The sequence below is a fragment of the Malaya genurostris genome, chromosome 3, assembly GCF_030247185.1.
Source record: "Malaya genurostris strain Urasoe2022 chromosome 3, Malgen_1.1, whole genome shotgun sequence".
Classification (NCBI taxonomy): Eukaryota; Metazoa; Arthropoda; class Insecta; order Diptera; family Culicidae; genus Malaya; species Malaya genurostris.
In genome coordinates this window covers 304,406,688-304,426,197 of record NC_080572.1, presented here as the reverse complement: position 1 = coordinate 304,426,197, position 19,510 = coordinate 304,406,688, and the positions used below count along the sequence as shown (strand labels likewise).

Sequence of the window (19,510 nt, the reverse complement as noted above, 5' to 3'; positions counted from 1 at the left end):
CCAATCAAGCTCTAACGGCACTCATTTATTCAACACCCAACCACAGTGAAATGAGTGACGACTAAATGAGTATAAACTCTTCTAGTGTTTGGCTTCCCTTTTTTCCCGAATCGTAAAAACCAAATAAATATGGAATTCATAAAAATAGCAGCAAGATCCCTAAGTATGTACACTATATTTAGAAGAAGGCAATCTAAATCCGTGAGATTGTTCCATCCTTGTTCTCTTGCTCTGGAAGACCTTCCGGCGACGAACGTGAGGATTTTTATATGTTTTGCAAATGATTCTTGGGGCCGTTGGGGGAAGGGGGGGGGGGGGGGGGGGGTCTCAGTTACAAAGAGTATAGTTTTTTTGTTTGTATATAGTGAGCCTGCTAGCTATATAACGAAGTGTTGGGGGTTGGTATACAACAATGAGCCAGTACAAACATAAACAATGTTAAGAATGGAATCGAATGGCTAAACGCGAAGGGTCATGGTTGCATCCTGAGTGCCACAGCACCCAGATGCTGAGAGAATGATGGTTCCATAGCTCTTCGGAAGAAACGAACACTGCATTGAGAGACACAGGCAGTGCGCATGAATATGATTTCCTGTTTGAGATTGCAAGAGCCATGTGATAATACTGAATGCGCACAATGTTGATCATTGAGAATATTTTTGAAAACTTTTCCGATATTCTACGAGTTGAAAATATCTGATTTCGGACAATAAAGGGTTAAAAGCTTCAGTATAAAGCTAGGTTGCTTTGGTTACAGTAGGGCACCGTGCTTTCGCGAGCTGTTAGTCTGAACATTGGTTTGACTTGCATTTTCATTCCGTGAGGCCTGTGGTGAAGTTTCGTTTTTGTATTGCGTTTTGCATCATTCAGGAGATTTTCAATTTCTGTTGTTTGGATCGATTTGGCGGAGATCAATTCGTAAGCGGGAAAGCACATGTTTTTCACAAGGATCGGAGAAGTCAGTGAGAGTAAAACGGCCGAATGATTATTTCTCATCCGAGAGTAAACAGTCATCCTATGGTATAACGATGATGGCTTCTGAGTGAAGAGTGACCGAGGATGGCAACTCTGTCTTGATAAGACCAACCAAAACATTCGCTCGTGCACCTCACTGGAGTGTGGACGCGCTTTTTGCACGTGCAATATACTGTGTTTCGTGGTAGATTGCATTGAGGCAGCATCCGAATACTTCAACAGAACGAAGGCTTAGAGCTCCTCGCGGCGGTTCCGAATCAGCACTCGCTCTTCAATTGTTGTTAAAGGTGCACGTGTTTTTTCAGATTGTCGTAAATCGTTCGCTTTATCGTTGGCAAAGTTTAACAAACTTTCAGTGAAGTACTACTACGCTGCATGTCTGAACGTGCTTCTGTTGGTGATCCGTTACAGTGATGTGTGTGCAAATCATTTGATGTTTCCTAACAGTACTAAAGCGTGCAATTACCCAGTGAAGAGTTACGTTTCTGAAATCGTTGATTGCCGGAATGACACCTAATAAGGGTCATCAAATTATTGCGCTGATAAGACCGTGAAGCGGTGCTAAGTGGAAGTTGTACTTGTGTTGCAAATTTTGTATTCTTCACAGGCAGCATTTACAAGCCTGTATAGCTGCTACGAATGGTGCGGGATTATCGACAGAGTTTGATAGCCGACAAAGAAACGTTGGCTTTTGATAAGAGAAGTGTTGCAGCCGAGAGTATATCGGACGATGATTGTGCACCAATAGGGCTGATATAAATTGTTTACATGATCATATTTATTACGAAACAAAATTCGACGGCTGGGAACCGCCATCCTTAAGGTTAGTAGAAAAACAGTTAACTATTTTTATAAACTCTAGTGTTACAAGCCGTCGAGCGTTGATATCTAATCACTCGAACTTCTAATCGAATTTAGAGTATATTTCGTCATAAGCCGTGCTACTTTCGGTGACACTACGAGTTTCAACATAGAAACATATGCTCACTAGTGCATGACCTATTTGTGTTATCATAATCAGTTGAACCAAATTGTCAGTAATTTGCTGTTATTCCGATAGAGTTTTCTAGAGACTAATATATTTTACTCTCATTTGTCAATGTATATTATTCATTGAACGAAATATAATATGATCTGAATACATCTGAAAATTGAATACAAACTACGTTCTTTTCTACTGATTGGCATCAAGAAAAAAACGAGTTGATAAATTTATTCCTACAATAACTATTGGAATACTTCCTGAGTAGTTTTTTTTCCTCGCTTAAAATGAAGCCGATTGATGGCACAGTAACTTAGGCTGGATTGTTTAATTTATTTTCATTTGTAGTCCAATGGACTTTCTTTTCACTGGACTACCAACGAAAATCTCGCTGTGTTGTAACGCCGAGTCGCAAAGCACGGATCGAAACTCTTTCCTTCTCGCGAAATTCTCGAACTTCCTCTGCACTAACGTGCTCACTCGTTGAGAGTTTCACCGGAAATCCTGAGTGATTTCAAGGTCAAGTACAACAATCCCTCGCATTGGGCCAACAAACAAGTCGGCATGGTAACGCACTGCTTTGGCAGTGAATCATTAAGCAGTACGAATCGCCTACTAACCAGGTTGCGTTGTGTGTTCATTGCTTGGTTAGAAATAGGAAATGTACGATTCCATCGGACCGGTGGCCTTTCCTACATTCATAAACCTTCTGCATAATAAACCGGTGTTAAAATAAAGTAAACTTTTCATGGCAATTATACTTGACGAGACGGATTGATGATACCAGGTGTTTTCCTTGAAGTGTGTTGTACCTCCTACTTGCCACACAAGCAACGAGTAAGGTATGCTGATTGTCTCAAGAATGTGACGGAAATCCCCCGCTGGAGAAGAGAAGACGTGTTTTTGCTTGTTCATTATACGCGACTAATAATCTCGCAAGTCAATTATTCTGTGTAAGTTTTCCGTTTAATACCAGTTTTCATCCACCTAGTGGTGCAATAATGCCATTCTCACATCGTTAATCTTTATACATAAAATAGCAGAGGTGATCGCATTACTTACGAACGGATGAACGGATTAACATCTTTATTTCTAATTGTTTTATCAGTTTCCACTTCCGCCGGGTTCACACTTCAAAAAAATTAGGAAAAGTGAGGATGATCCACAGCCATGTTGAATGAAAATAATTTTTTCAACTGAAATCGCCAATGCTTACTAGATCTGCGATAGGTGTTTGGCGTACAATGAGATGCTCAGTATTTAACCGTTGAAGAAAAGAGTAATTACATCGTTTGACAACAATCGTTTTGTGCGCAACGAGTTTTGTGTGTAGATTCCACATGCATACTTGATCCGTATAATTCGGCATTTCGAACCACGTGCTTAAGGGGGGTGGTAGGGTCTAACACTTTTGAAAAATCATTTATTATTTTCTTTATATTTTCTTATAGTAAAATATTTGAAGAATTTTCTGTGAAGTTTTCAAGCCTATTGGAACGAAACTCTGGAAGTTATGGAAGCAAGAGCCCGGCGCACAGGCCCAAGATTTCTACTTCGATTGACATTAAAACTTGACAAAACATTCTTGAAATGTTTCGTTATAATAAATTATACGGGCTTCCTGGAGTAATTAATTGTTCCCTTCGATTTTACAGATAAAAAGTACGGGTGTGTAATGTCAGAGACATAACTGGATGTCGTGAATACGAATAAAACTGACACGATTTCTTTATACTTTCGAATTTGAATTGATAGTTGATCGATTGTGTGAATTGCGAAACTTTCCCCCTTTTCACTACTAAACTTTTCAACGAGTTTTGACTTCGATTATCTCATTTCGGATTTGCATACTTCATTGAAAGATTCTGTACAGAATTCATTTCTGACTTTTAGAAGGACCAAATTGTGGAGTTCTCTACGATATTTAGCACAGTTCAGAACATTTATCTCGAACGATTTTCGCATAGCGAAAAGTGCACGAACCAAAACAAATTATTTTGGATTTTCACTAAACTGATGATTTCTACCTTCGAATTTCAAAGAAGTAATCTTAATAGTTCTTTAGATATCATTTAGAGCCATTAGAACGGCTGATTTTATATAATGTTGGCCACTTTTCGTTTCTTGTTTTCTTTCTCTCCCAAGCAAAGCACCAGCAGCTGATGCAATCGTTCTTGCTTGAATTGAAACTAGCTTTGCGTAAAAACCGACATATCCGCACTCAGTGCCAAATGATGCGAAACTGGTTTAATGCGTCTTCTCGACCTGAGCGTTTGAGGTTTGGCACCATGCAAATGGTCTGCTCTCATGATTGACGACCGCTGCTCCCGACGATTGAAGTTCAAATGAAAGCACGACGTAAGCGTTTGAGGTTTTATACCACGCAAAAGGTCTGCTTTCATGGACGACTGCTCCACCTGACGACTGAAGTCTAATTGAGAGTTCCGACCTGAGCGTTTGAGGTTTTTAACCACGCAGAAGATGCACTCTCCGAAGCTGCTGGTCCCACGACGTCTACTTGCATCCAACGCACAAGAAGAAATGATCGAATTTCGAAGACGGTTCCCCTTTTATACGCAGTCAGTTGAAGATATGTGCCTGACTACCTCAAAATCGTCGTCCTTGCGCGAAAAAGCCAAGCAAAAGTAGAGAGTTTTCCGCTTCGTTTTCAAAGTTTAAGAAAACTTAATATTTGAGTTGTTTGTGGTTATCTCACACTGTTCAAAATATTATCCTAAATTCCTGATCATATTTTTGATGAAATGGTGAAAGAATTATGTTGTTGCCTTTAATACAAGTCGAGATATTCACGATTAAGTTCTGCCCATTCTTCCATATGGCTAATGTTGAAAAGGCACCCCATAGTAAAGTAAGTCGTATTCACGACAAAACTTTTAAACGCGTTTTTCTCGAAAGCAGGTTTTGAAAGTCCGTGTCCATCGTCATTCAACAACTACTGCACCAATTTTTTCAAATTTTGCACACACTTTCTACATATAATAAACCAGACCACAACGTTTTCCTTTTCGTTGTTTGTTACTTTGGGAAGGTTTAACCACTACAAAATGGCGGATTTTTTCGTAAAAAATCGTAGTTTTCACTTTGAACAACGAACAAAAATTAAAAAAAAATTGAAATATCAAACGTAAACGTTGGAGTCTAGAAAAGTTTCTTCTTTAACTATGCTGCGTTCATTTGTTTACTTCTGATTAGTCTGCGCTGAGATACAGTGGACACCGCAAATCATGATTTTATGAAGCGTCCTCAAAAATATCTCTTCACCGACTTATTTCTCAATATTTTTCCATGAAAAAGTTACAAAATCTTGTTTTGGCCTGAACTTGCTGTACCAGGGACTTTTTCGGCACCTTCTGTTTCTTGTACGTTTTCAGGGAGTTCCGAACTTTGATCCGTTGAATCATCCCGATGCTGGTGTTGAACTGCTTGAACAAATCCCGCGTCGAAGCCGATGGGTTTTTCCTGATGTACTCAACCACTTTTAAGTCCCGGCCGGGCTGGCTGGGACCCGTTTTCCTACCGGATCGGGGCAAATCCTTCATGGAAAGGGTCTTACCGAACTTCTCGATAATATTTTTGACACTGGTGTGGTGCACTTTCACCCGTTTTTCAATTTCGTTGTACGTGACACCACTTTCTGAGCACCAAGTGTGCAGAATTTTCTTTCGCGTTTCCGGATCAATCCGACTCATCATTGAAACGATAAACCGTACCGAAACCAATCGATTGCGCAGCTGTTATTGACATGTAAACAAACATGTCACCGCAAAACACGCTTATCGATACACTCCTTAGTAGTAGTGACGTAACCGACAATTTTCATCGGCAGATTTCACTTTTTCGGCGAAATGACCCATTCGGCGAAACGACTTTCGGCTAAATGGTATTCGGCGAAATGACCCGCTCCCCTCCTCCTCGATCCGAATTCGTCTTCCAGTTTAGGAATTACAGCGCGATAAGCGAAAGATGCTCAATGGTGATTGTGAAAGAGATGCAAGTTTTTATGAAAATGATTATTCTAGTTTGCAGATCTTGTTAGTTGATGGGTATATAAGCCTACCGTCGCACTACTAGTTCTCGTTTTCCAGTTCCGAAAGCACCGATAGTAGTGGACAAAAACTTCATAAACGGAACTCTCGAATTCTCAGTAATGGTTCAACCGATTTTCACAAACCTTGATGTGCAAATCTTTCACACCGTCATATAAAATGACAATGTAAGACCAGTACGCACCAGAAACGCCAGGTCTGATTTTCCCAGATTTCTGAAATCGATCACAGATTTCTGTTATCATAAACCCCTGAAAGCTATCAGGAGGATATCAGCGCTGAACGTGCAACCCTAGGTCAGGTCATTTAATTCTCTATCGGATCTTTATTCCGAAATTCCATTCAAACCTACACGATTTTAAGATTCTCAGATCAATTTGTGACTCGCCCATTGATTACGACACTTTTAGCGTCGTGAAAATAGAGCTCAGACAAAAAAAGTTTAATTTGTTTCTAATTTAGAAATAATATTGTACCTGTGTAATATTATTTAAGGGTTTCATAAACAGTGCAAACTTTACGTTTGCTTAGTAGTTTAAATTGAACTGCTAGGTACGAGATGGTAGCTCAATTTGAACTGCTCTAAGCACTGATGAGCCGAAGGTGAAACGCGAAAAAATAGGAACAAAACGTGTGCTTTTTGCACAATTCAACAAAACCCATAAATGTTTAATTTGTTGTTGTGCATAAAATCTGTATGTGCATGTAAAAATCTGTATAAATGACATCTCTGCTACAAACGATGCACAGCGTGCTTTGATCGATTTCGTACCTACACCGTTTTGAAAACACACGAGAGCACGTGTTTCCAATCGTGTTGAAGTCACCAGAATGCCGGTGCAGGCACGAATTTCTGTTACCGGTGTTTGGTTTGGTTGAACACGGTGCTGTGGTTGAGTAAAATCATAGCTTCTTCACGGAAGTGTTGCAGAAAGAAGAAAAGAATTTGACTCTCTTCAAGTTTAATTGAAAAGACATGCATTGGAATCTCATGTTTCGCGACGAAGTTTCGAGCATGTTTTATTATGCTCCTTGAAAAATATCAATACCCATATAACTTGAATTTCATATACAGCAGTAACAATCGGTCTAAATAGTGCATAAGACGTAAATCAACCAGCTTTAATTCAAACAAAGTCTGAACTAAATAAATGTTGATAAAAATATCTAACCGTCATATAATTAAGGACACAGATAAGTAAAAAATATTCAAAGCATATCTTAAACACTATTTGATGGCCGTAAAAGCTTTTTACGACTATGACGATCTCCGAGTTCCGGCTCTGGAAACAGGGAGTCGAGAACTCCAACATGAAACTTGCATCGATTTCTAATGAAATGTTAATGAGACAGTTATCAGCACACCACTAGGTGGATCGAAATAGTTTTTTTTATAGTTTCGATCGAGCATTCCACTAAAACACGAAACTATGTCACTGGTGAACCACAAAAGAAATTTAAATGAGGTTATTTTCAGCGATGCGGACAACATTCTATTTTGGACACGGCGGCAGAATGCAACATACGATTGGTGCAAACATTGCTCAAAAACTATGCAGCGTTCCTGGTTAGGGCGTATATTTAAAAAAGTGCTTATGTTTTGACAAACGTGCAAATTGTAAATAGTACAGCGAAACAAGTGTGTAGTATAACTATAAACAACGGCAACTGAAACATGTAGCAATCTATAAAGTATATAACTTTTCTGTAAAGTGATCTGTAATTTCAGTCGCTGCTCATGCGAAAGCCTTCCCCACGGTAGTGCAAACAATTGATTGATACAAATGAGGTAATTTAGTGTCATTTATGTATGCAGTGCAGCACTTGTACTAACAACCACCAGGAGTTCTGGTGACACCTTCATGAATCACGGTTAACCCCACAGACGGCCGGTAATTCCATGAATCCACTTATCACTGCAATAAGCATGCCATCCAGCAAATGGACCGGTAATGCTTTATGTGAGCGTTTAGACCACGATACACGTGAAGAATAGTGTGATGGGATGTCGTGAGTTATTTATTACATTAGTTTATGTATATTTGCAACTGGTAATGTGTTGAATAGTGTGATAACTATCTGAATGAGCTATTTTCGATTCGATAGAAACTTTGCATACTACAAATTTGTTATACTGTATATATCTCATCCAAATCCTCTCAGTGCAGTTGTTTAAAACTGTAACGCACGAATTAAAAATATTTTTATTACTATTGAAAAGTTTTCAATGATATGAATAACAAAATAACTAAAATAACAAATTTAGGAAATCCTCCTACTTGATCTTTTTATCCATTTTTGTAGATGACTGAAGCTCGCTTGCAAGATTTATTGATGAAATTTATATACAGAAATGAGAAATGAGAAACCAGCGACGTAGAGCTCACTTCTGTTCTCTTGCACTGCCTGTGGTAATAATAATAAATCATTATTCGAGATCGGATTTTTTTGTCTGAAGAGGCCATCCTGCAAATACTTTGTTTAGCAAATTGTTCTGTTTACAAATAAGCTATTACAATTCGGAACAACATATCAAAACTTGGAATTGGTCAATTTATTGATATTGACCGAAAATGGCTACAAAAAGGGGCAGTGGCCGCATAAATTACAATAAATCACATATTACGATAACAATTTCTCTCTAAGCATAACAAGATATGCGTTTCTCGATGATTTGCAATTCTTTATTAATTCTATGGCTTTTGTGATCTTGGAAATCTTGAAACCAATTTCCATAATTCATCAATTATAATTGCAAAATAAAGCCAATACACATAAGGAATGAAAAAATGATACCGAGACTCGTTTTTATGCATTATCGTGATAAACAGGAATCAGTGTGTTAAAGATATCAATTTACACACTTTTTAGACACCCGAAGTAATCAAAGTAGGCTACAGAATCTTCAGTGCATTTTCAAATACAGTCATCCCTACACACTAATGTCGTTTTCGTTTTTAAATTGCACTACACTGGTGTAGCGAAAGCTGCACTGAAACCGTTCGTTTTTACCAATTGCACTACACCAGTGCTACACTTTTTCTGCACCGATACCACTGGTGTAGCACTCATCAAAAGTTTGGTGTAGCTCTGTGCAATGGAATCGTGTATTGTAGTCAATGGTTACTGTTTATGTTTTCGTCATTTTTGTTCGTTTATTCATGCCTCAGTGTAGCACTGCACCGGTGTAGTGCAAATTAAAAACGAAAACGCCATAAGATTCGATTTAGCAATTCGGTTATTTTTTGACGAAGGTTTTCGATAAACGTGAATTATAACCGAATTTCAGGTAAATGTATTCTATTTGACAGCAATTACAGAATTATGTAAATAATGTAAATAATGTACTCGGTATATCCGAAAACTCGTCAACTACGTCAAAAAATACCGAATGAAAACGTAAAATTAACTCTCAATAAGTGCACTTCGGTAAATACGTCAATAAACGAAAATTATTTTTCATGCGGCGAAAGTTTTGTAGTTTAAATATATTTTATATGCAACAGATAATCAAGCAACTACAGGTAAAATATAAGCGATTTATTGAAAATTTCGATAAACATACATCAGGAGCATTTCATCGATTACCTGGTGAGATAACATTAGCGCCAAACGTATTACAGCACTAAACATTCATTCAACTTTTAGTACACAAAATAAAAAGATTTATGATCGATCTTTTCTAAAATCTAAAATCTAAATAATATTTTAGAAAATGCATTAAAATTATCAGTTTGAAATAAATTCTGAACCTGGAACTCAATTCTAACCCTGAAATTAATCCGAATCCAGATCTAGTATTCAGAAGCTGAATGTGATTACTGATAATCTATTGTTATTGCTGCTGGTTGAAGGCAACTGCGCGCCACGACGTCCGAAAAGTAAATGAAATCATGGTCTGTTTTTGCTACTGTTTGAGGAAGGTTCTCACCAAGACGTCCACTTCTATATAAAGCACAAAAAGAAAAGATCGATTTATTTTATACTTTTCCAGTTGAACATTGAGACTGAGGGCGAAATTTGAAAAGGAGTCCCATAGTAAAGCAAGAATTGTTCACGTCAAAAAATTGGGATTCGATTGCAATTTATTTGACTATGAGACCTTTTATTAACAACTAAGTTTGTGAAAACGTGAGTTCCGCTTTGAAGTTTTTGAACATAATTTACCGAGAGCCACAATATCCGAAGTCGGGTTGTTTGGCAATCAACTAACATGTTTATTTCACCTTTTGGGAGTACATAAAAAATACTCTTTCTTATCCACCTAGTGGCGTGATAATGTTTTTACCATTCAATCAGTCTCATTTAAACTTATTTTTTTCATCAAGAGAATTTGTAACTGTGACTCAACCCTTACATCATAAATTCGACAATATTCTCGAAACCAATAGCATCAGCAATAATACATTGGAACATAAACATTGGTAAAGATTCTGAAAAAAATGTGCGGATATGCCGGTTACGTCACTTATACGATTGTATCTTCAGAACCGGAAGTATCTGTACTATCCAAACTTGATGTATGATCCATATAGTAGCTTCTAAACGAGGCTAGGATTGTTAAAACAGGTTCAGCCGTTTTTGAGCAAATAGAGCCGAGAGAACAATTTCATTTTGTCGGTTACGCCACTTATACCATTTCATCTGTGAAACCAAAAGTGGCAACCAGTGATCTTCGAACTTATTCTTTGTCTCAAGATTGGCCGTTTCCCAGAAAATTGAGAGGAGAAGGAAAGAAGGATGCTATTTGTCGGTTACGTCACTTATACCATTATATACATATTATACACACATACATACCATATGTTAATTAAGTTCAAAGCAGAGGTGGAAATTTTATAGGAGCATGTACATCAATGATTTTTGTCAATTGATATAAGCATGTAGGTGCTCAAATTGGGGAAAATTGTCAATTTGTAACTTTCAGGAATGCTCCTTTAACAGTCTTCATCACTAGAGTTGGGAAAACTACAAGCATCGACCCCATGCGGTTGTTCGAGTCATTGATGTGGAACAAGGCTACCAAAATTTCTAATGATCTACAATCATACAGTTCAATCAAACGTCACACTTTTGAATCCGCAATTGCACGAGTCTGTTTAGATTGATCTTGATTAGGAATCAACACCAAACATTGCTTGTTTTATAGCCGATGAAATTATACCAATATCCCAAATGTATGCAATTATATCTTTGTACATATTTGCGATATGGATTTCAATATTTAAGCTTCTCTCCGCCAAGCTTGTGTTAAAGTTTTGTATGCAAGCAGTTATTTTTATAGCGTTAAGTTTCTCTACCATTCTGCGATTTCGGTTGAAGCGATAAACTTTTTATCATTATCAATCGAGTTCATCTTATATTAATTTGAAATAATCTTAAGCACATAACATGGAATTTCATCCGAGCTTGCATGACACAAGATCAGAGCATATAAATTAAAGCTTCAAATCGTTTTATGGCACTTTTTGTCCTGCTGTCTAGCAACAACCTACCTCTAGCATGCAACGCGTAGGAATGCAACATTAGCTATAATTTCGCTTCTATTCATAGATTCGCGTACTTCCAACAGCTTCGCTTTTGCATCGATTGACCAATCAGAGCGATGCTTTCCCTTTGATATATCGCTTACTCCTTCAAAACCGTCGTCTATGGCAGGGAAATCTGGTATGCCGGAGATTTTTAGCAGACAAAATAGAACACTGCTCGCTACTAATCAAAATTTCAATCATTTATTATTGAAAATACGTGGCTTGATACATTCAAATCGAATCTTAGAAATATTTCCAATCGAGTGATGAAATAATATTAATAATTGATACAAAAAAGACTGAGCTGTAAGTGTTTAAAACCTGACCACATTTCTACGTGTATTTTTCCCTGAGTTTCTGATTTGCAACCCTATATAGAAAATAAAGATGTGTTCCACATCAAAATTGGTTTGTTTACGGCACGGTTAACGAAGATTCAACACTTGTTTTCGATAGTTCCAAACCGTGTTTAACTTCGCAACCTGTTGTTGAGTTCGCAATAAAATGAACACTAGATGAAGGGAATGCTAGACGATGAATGTTGGAAATAATCAGTTTAGATCGTTATCACATTGATAATGTAAATTTAATAGTTTTCACTGTGCAATAGCAATACACAATGCAACATTAGTAAAAAACATACGACAAAAGATCTTGTTTTATTTCCTGCTGGTTGATGCTGATGGTAATGTTCATGCACTATTTAGATTAAACCCAATAAAACCCCTTTTTTACATGAATTTTATTTATAGAAGTAACAGGAGCGCAGCGTTCGAATGGTGCGTATCAATTGGCGTAGCAAAATCCTGCATTCCTGTTACTTCTGTGTATGATAGTCAAGTTGAATAGGGTAATATTATTCAGCTGCATAGCATGCTTTGTGATTAGACATGTTTTTCTTATCAATTTAATTATTATTCATAGCAGTATGTACATTAATATTATCGTCGTGATATTACTCCACCACGACGGTATTGCTGAATTAATTTCAAATACATCACGAAGCACGGAACTGCGATGCGGCCAACGAAGCGGTAATCAGTTTTGTCGTTTACGTTACTTATACCATTATATCACCGGAACCGTAAGTGACTGCCATTTGAACTTCAAACCTGTTTAATGTATACAGAGTAGCATTAAAACGAGCCTAACTTTGTTGAAATGTTTTTTTCCGAATCAGACAGTGGTACTGATAACGATGAAGACATTTTTCAAACCAAAATTTATCTTATTCAAAATAATTCGTTTCATGATTCATTATAATATTTACAATGAATAAGTGATATGAAATAAATATACCGACTATTTTAATTTACTGTGAACCAAAAAATTTGCTTAAATCCACCCCTGGTTCAAAGATCAAGTGACTGACACCTCCGATTCCGGAGTTATAATCGTATAAGTGGCGCAACCGACAAATAGCACTTTTTTCTATCGACGCAATTTTATTTTATTGATCATTGATCAAGTTCAAATGTATAATTGCTAATATATTTGGTTAGAGGAATGTTTCCGAATATGTGACGTATGCACTGTATGGTCTACCCGAATCAATTTGAATGAATTGATTTCAAAAAAAGAACTCTATCTCGTATTAGAAATCATCATAATAAAAATATGTTCTAATAAGACTGTGTGATTGACAATAGTAAGGCATTATCACAGCACTAGGTGGATAAAAATAGATTTTTCCAGCAATTCTATTTCCTTTCTATTGAGAAAAGCAAAACGAGTGTGAGTGATATTAAAAATCCACTGTACTGTATTACGCTCTAGTATTCATTGTATTCTACGAAGAGACATCTCGTTAAAATTCTCTGATTCGTTACAGCAGGTCGAGAACCAAACAGTGTAATTGTTTAGGCTCAGTTTCGTTTTCCACACGTTGGAAGCGTTGTGTTGTTTAAGCCTTGGAATGCAATTTGCAAAAAAAAAATCCGCCATTCTTTTCCTCTTTATTACGTGCCCATGTAACTACAGCACTTTGAAAGAAGACCAAAACGTGCTTGGAATTAAATAGATAGGCGCTTGGAAAACATGCACAATTTCGCATCTTAAAGTGACACAGGAAGAATCCACTAAAATAGTTATCAATTCCAACTGCAGTGATTGCTGAGTACGTGATTATTTTTTGATTTTGTGATTTTTCAAATTGTACAAAACAAAGCTGGTATAAAAACACGTATTATTTATTTCAAAATTAAAACATAAATTTTTGATCCGTTCTTCTTCATTTGTGTTGTAGAAAATACAGATTTTATAATGCCATAAATCTTTGTCGGGTGAATGATAGACACCCAAAGGTATATTAATTGTTAAGTGTAGCTTTTTGAATGCTTGCTTGCGATATAAGAACACACAGGTAGCATTAGGGTGAAGCCAGAGAGAAAGCGACACGCGACGCGAAGCGATGCGATTAGTCAGTAGTCGCTTCGCAACGCATCGAGTTCACTCTGACATACTTGTCATTTTTCTGCTGAACTTGAGTGGACGGAGCTATGCCGTGCGATCTGTCAAGTTTCGCATCGCTTCGCTACGCGTCGCGTGTCGCTTTCTCTCTGGCTTCACCCTTAGAATAGATATACGCGTTCAATCCAGTTGTCCTCTGAGTGGTGTTTATTGGTATACAGGATAGTTAAAACGGTAAAACAGTGCTGGTGATTAAAGTAGGTATGGAAGTCCGAATCCTGATTATGGAACAAAATTTCTTTTTTCCCAATCCCATCGTATCAAATAAATCATAACTCTACACATGAGTAGTCAAAATTGATCTATCAATTTTCAGTTAAGCGCAATTAAACGTCTGTTTATTATTTATGACAACCGAGCAGCAGCTGTGAATAACAGTGCCGGTTATTTTATATTCTAGTTTGTTGACATCTACACCGTAATTAGTGAACCGATTACACATTATTCTTGGAAAAAATATTACAGCTCCCGGATTGGCATATGTTGTGATATTAAATGAAATGAACGAAAATAAAAGACTCGCCGTTTCTTGTACCAACATTTTTTCATACCGGTACAATTAATTTCATTCACTGATTAATTTTGTCAACCGACTGGGCAATTTTATCCGGGTGGAAAATCAGCTTGGGCGATAGTAATCGCTCCCACGTGTATGAAAATTGCTGTAATTTTCTCTGGATTTACCGATGCGTGTAAAGGCGCTTCGTCGTTGTACGTCATTGCCGCCTGTTATGCATGAAAATGCCACGCTAGCATTTGATTTAGCAGCCTTGATTTTGAATTTATGAGCTGGAGGATAGTCGTATCGTGAAAACAGGAAACCATCCCATCAATCATAGGCTGTTAATCGGTCCTGATTGCAAGACTGAAAATTGTTACCTTTATTGAATACATTTGCACATTTTCATTTGACATATAGGTTATTCTGATTGATGGTATACTAATGGTAAAACATCTGGACACGCCTAAATACATATGGCTTTGGAAATACTTCATCAACACGTGAAATATTTCGCACACTGATGAACATATGTCTGTTCATTGTGTAAAATCAATTTTTGTTGACACTACAAGCTTTTAGATCGAAGATGGCGTCGAAAGAAAACTAGCAAAACCCTGTTTTAAATGTTGACTTTCTCATATTACTCATATTATCATAAATACTACTGTAGAGTTCTGTTAATTGAATAGGAACAGGAAAGTTTATTCAAACGTAATAAATGGAAAGTATTATCCACAATGAATCAATGGTAGAACCTTATCTTTTGCATCTATAAGTTTGTGAAAATCGATTTGGCCATCTTGAAGAAAAGTGAGTGAGATCCTATTTGCAGTTTTTGACCACTATTTCCAAAGTTTTCGAAATCTAATTCCGAGGACCGGAATAGCCGAAGTTTGTTCGTATGACCCACAATTTGGAACTGTTTTGAAAAGTTATAAAGAATTTTCCCCCCTTTCACTTCGTCGCTTTAGAAGGCGGTATATACTTTTTAACGCTTAATCATCGCTGAGAAAATAGTCTGAGTTTTATTTTGGAGTATTTCAATACTATTTTTGGTGCTTCCGGAATCGGAAATCAGGAGCCTGCAACGCCGGAATAAATTTGATAGGCCGTCTACTAACAATGACTAACGGTTGGAATAGTTTCGAGCCCAGCTTAAAAATCTTTTTTACGTTTTTTGCTTCGCCGCTCAAAGTGGAGATAACGAAATTTCAACATTCTTCACTCTGTAATTCAAAAACCAAAAGCAAAAGTTTTTCAAGTTTGACTACATCAGATAAAATCCAATGAAGCTACCGCTTGTTTGGCAGTCTTGCTGAACCGATTTTATTTCTCTCTCATTTTTCGTTACGTTACAAGGAAACTGGAGCAGAAAAAAATTGCGTTTGCAAAAAAAAATCGACTTACCTTCCCAAAAATAACATTCATTTCATTTTTATCGCGACAACACCTAGGTTTTATGCACTAATCGCATCTAAATTAAGTTATCTAGACATTTTCAGTGTAGATTTTTGATCCATACTATTGAAGGCGAGATATTCAAAGAACAAGTTGAGAGCTGCCGTTTTCAGCTATGCAATTCTTCCTTCAGAAAAAAGACTTTCCCGACCGCTAAAGTCAAATTTTTGATATTCGTCACCGTTTCTGAGAAAATCAGATTTGAAGCGTGAAAATAGCCTTTTGAATCATCATAAAACACACTGGCCTCAGACCTTAAGGCCTTTGATTTGAACCTAATTTTGTGAAAATCGGTCACGCTATATCTGAGGAAAGTGATAAGTAATCAACTTCGGTGTTGGTTTTCGTTTTCTTCATGGCATGTACGGAAGCACGCTGTGTGCATCATTTGAAAAGGCGTGTTGTGTTTTCGGATCCGGATGAAATGGTCTAGAAATTTTGAGTTTCAATCTCAGTTTGTGAAATTCGGTAGAGTCATCACCGATAAAATTGAGTGCACATTTTTTCCTTATTTTGTACATATTACCCAATAATTCAGGAACCGGATATCGGATTCCAATAAAATTAAATAGCAAGCTATGTGACCATAAACCATTTATTCGAATCAAAGTTTGTGAAAATCGGTTTAGCTATCTTCGAGAAAAATGAGTGCATATTTTTGTTACATACATACACACATACACACAGATTATTGCTCGGTTCGTCGAACTAAATCGAATGGTATAAAAAGTCGGTTGTCACAGTGATCGCATAGCCTTTCTATATGAGAAAGGCAAAAAGCTTTGTTTTCCTGCAAGCACAGTCCATAACGTTCTTAAATGTTTGTGAAAATTGATTACTCTTTCTCTGAGAAAAGTTAGTACGCATATTTTCATTTTTTTGCACATTTTACTCCATAATTAAGGGACCGGAGATCAGATCCAAATAAAATTCAGGAATTTTGTATGGGAGTATAAGATCTTTCATTTGAATCTAAGTTTGTGAAAATGAAGCCATCTCCGAGAAAAGTTGTGTGCACTTATTTTGTATGTAACGTTTTTCTGTACTAACTTTCCAATTTTCACAAACTTAGATTCAAATTAAAGGTCTTGTAGTCCCATACAAAATTCCTGCATTGCGATTGGATCCGACTTCCGGTTCCGGAATTACGGGGTAAAATTGGCAACAAAATAAAAATAACAGTTCGGCTGAAAAGTTCGTATCGTTTAATAGAAACACACATTTTTTGCCAAAATTCGTTTTTATTATTCAACATAATTGCCATCAGAGGCGATACAGCGATTATATCGATCTTCCAACTTTTCGATACCATTTTTGTAGTACGATTTGTCCTTTGCCTCAAAATAGGCCTCAGTTTCAGCGATTACCTCTTCATTGCTTCTAAATTTTTTACCAGCGAGCATTCTCTTAAGGTCTGGGAACAGGAAAAAGCCACTGGGGGCCAAATCTGGAGAATGCGGTGGATGAGGGAGCAATTCGAAGCCCAATTCGTTCAATTTCAGCATGGTTTTTCGTTGTTGTTTTTGATCGATTGTGAGCTCACGCGGCACCTATTCTTATATCCAAATATTCGTGAATAATATGTTCAACACGTTCCTTTGATATCTTTAGGGTGTCAGCTATCTCGATCAACTTCACTTTACGGTCATTGAAAATCATTTTGTGGATTTTTTTCACGTTTTCATCGGTAACAGCCTCTTTTGGACGTCCACTGCGTTCATCGTCTTCGTTGCTCATATGACCAGTACGAAATTTTGCAAACCACTTACGAATTGTTGCAGAGTCTGGATAACACTCATCAAGCCATTTTTTGGTATTGGCGGCACTTTTTTTCATCAAAAAGTAGTGTTTCATCAACACACGAAATTCCTTTTTTTCCATTTTTTTTCACAATAACAAAAGTAGCTTCACTCAAAATGCAATATCTCACAAACTAATAATCAGACAGCTGTCAAATTTATACACGTATCTTTTGAAGGTTGGTACTAACTGAAAATGGTATGGATTTTATTCAAGTGGCGCCCTCTCATAGAAACGATACGAACTTTTCAGCCGATCTGTAATATGTACTTTTATCGGAGATGACTGAACTGAGCTGAGCTGAAGTTTATCGTCCGTAGTTGCACTTCGTGATTGACCGAATGAGTGGAAATGTACAATGAACCAAGAAAATGAAGCTTGGGAGAATCAAACCAGAAAATGAAGCTTGGGAGAATCAAATCGAAAGACTGTGCTACTGAGGAAAAGGAAGGAATGTTAGTCCGATACTCGTTGTTTCTAGACACCGCGAGTACCACTGTATCTCCACGAGCATCACAGGATAGGAGATGTGTTCGTAGGGATGGAAAGAGGTCCGGATATTTTTGGTAAACAGTATGATCTCAACAAAAGCCTATTTTCGATACCCAGGAGAAGTACAATAAGGGTTTGCTGCAGACCAATTTTAGATTTTCAGCTTGAATAACACGATTGACTTGTAAATTTCACACATTCCATATAAATCTGATAACACCGAAAGTGATATGCAGACGGCGCTTCGATCGGTTGATATCGTTGAATTTTGGGGCGGTAAATTCTCAGCTTTTACCGCTTCATCATTTTTAGTTTGGTTACACCTTCAAGAATCACAGAAAAATATTTTTAAGAATTTTGAATATTATATACAATAGTATGATTGATATGAAAAAGGTTTCTTCAGATCGTTTATTTGATATGGCACATAGCATTAGTTCAGAGGTCCCAAAGTCTGTATTGTATTTTTTCGTACAATATACACACCAAAAAAATTTGAATAATACAGGTGACTTAATTCCTAATACGATGTAATTCATAAAGACCTAATTTGTCAAATGACAGGAAATCTCATTTGTAATGACTTAATCGACGACACGACCAGGCACTCCGAAGGACATTCAGAATAAGTGATCGTGAAGTGATGTACCGTCAGTTACCAGAAATATTGCGACCCCTTGATAATGATAAAAATAATTTTCTTGAGCAACACTGTTTAAGTTACTACGAACTAGTTTCCTAGGAGTCCCACAATAAATAAACAAATCATTTGAAGAAGTTATATAAATTTGAATTTTGTTTCATCAGCGCAAAATTTAATAAATACTCATTAATTATTCTGAAGAAATACACAATTTAAGGACAATAAATGACGACTATTGGCAGTAGAGAAAAAATATTTCAACTGAAAAAAGGAAATAGTATGAACGATTCGGAACAAATAAAGAAGTGGCGAATGAAGAATGATTTGCCGAACAATTGAAAGCGTTTTTTCAGTCATTAGTCATTAGTCATTATAAAAGAATAAATAAAAAATTTTGTATTTGTACCGATGACGTGCTTCTCTGGAAAGAATTAAAAAAAGTACAGGTGTGTAATGTCAGAGACATAACTGGATGTCGTGAATGCGAATGAAACTGACACTCTTACTTTATACTTCCGAATATCAATTAGTTGATCGATTGTGTGAATTGTGCAAGCTTTCCCATTTTTCACTACTAGAATTTGAAACGAT

The 19,510-nt window shown here is 36.9% G+C and overlaps 1 protein-coding gene across 1 annotated transcript in view; it reads left to right on the top strand.

Annotated features, from left to right (window-relative positions):
* Window positions 1-729: 729 nt before the first annotated feature.
* Window positions 730-19,510, top strand: part of LOC131439129 (heme transporter FLVCR2) — a 66,636-nt gene continuing 47,855 nt past the window's right edge. The window contains exon 1 of the mRNA XM_058609788.1: window positions 730-1,798. The gene's annotated coding sequence lies outside the window, so the exon portion shown is untranslated. The remainder of the gene's footprint in view (window positions 1,799-19,510) is intronic.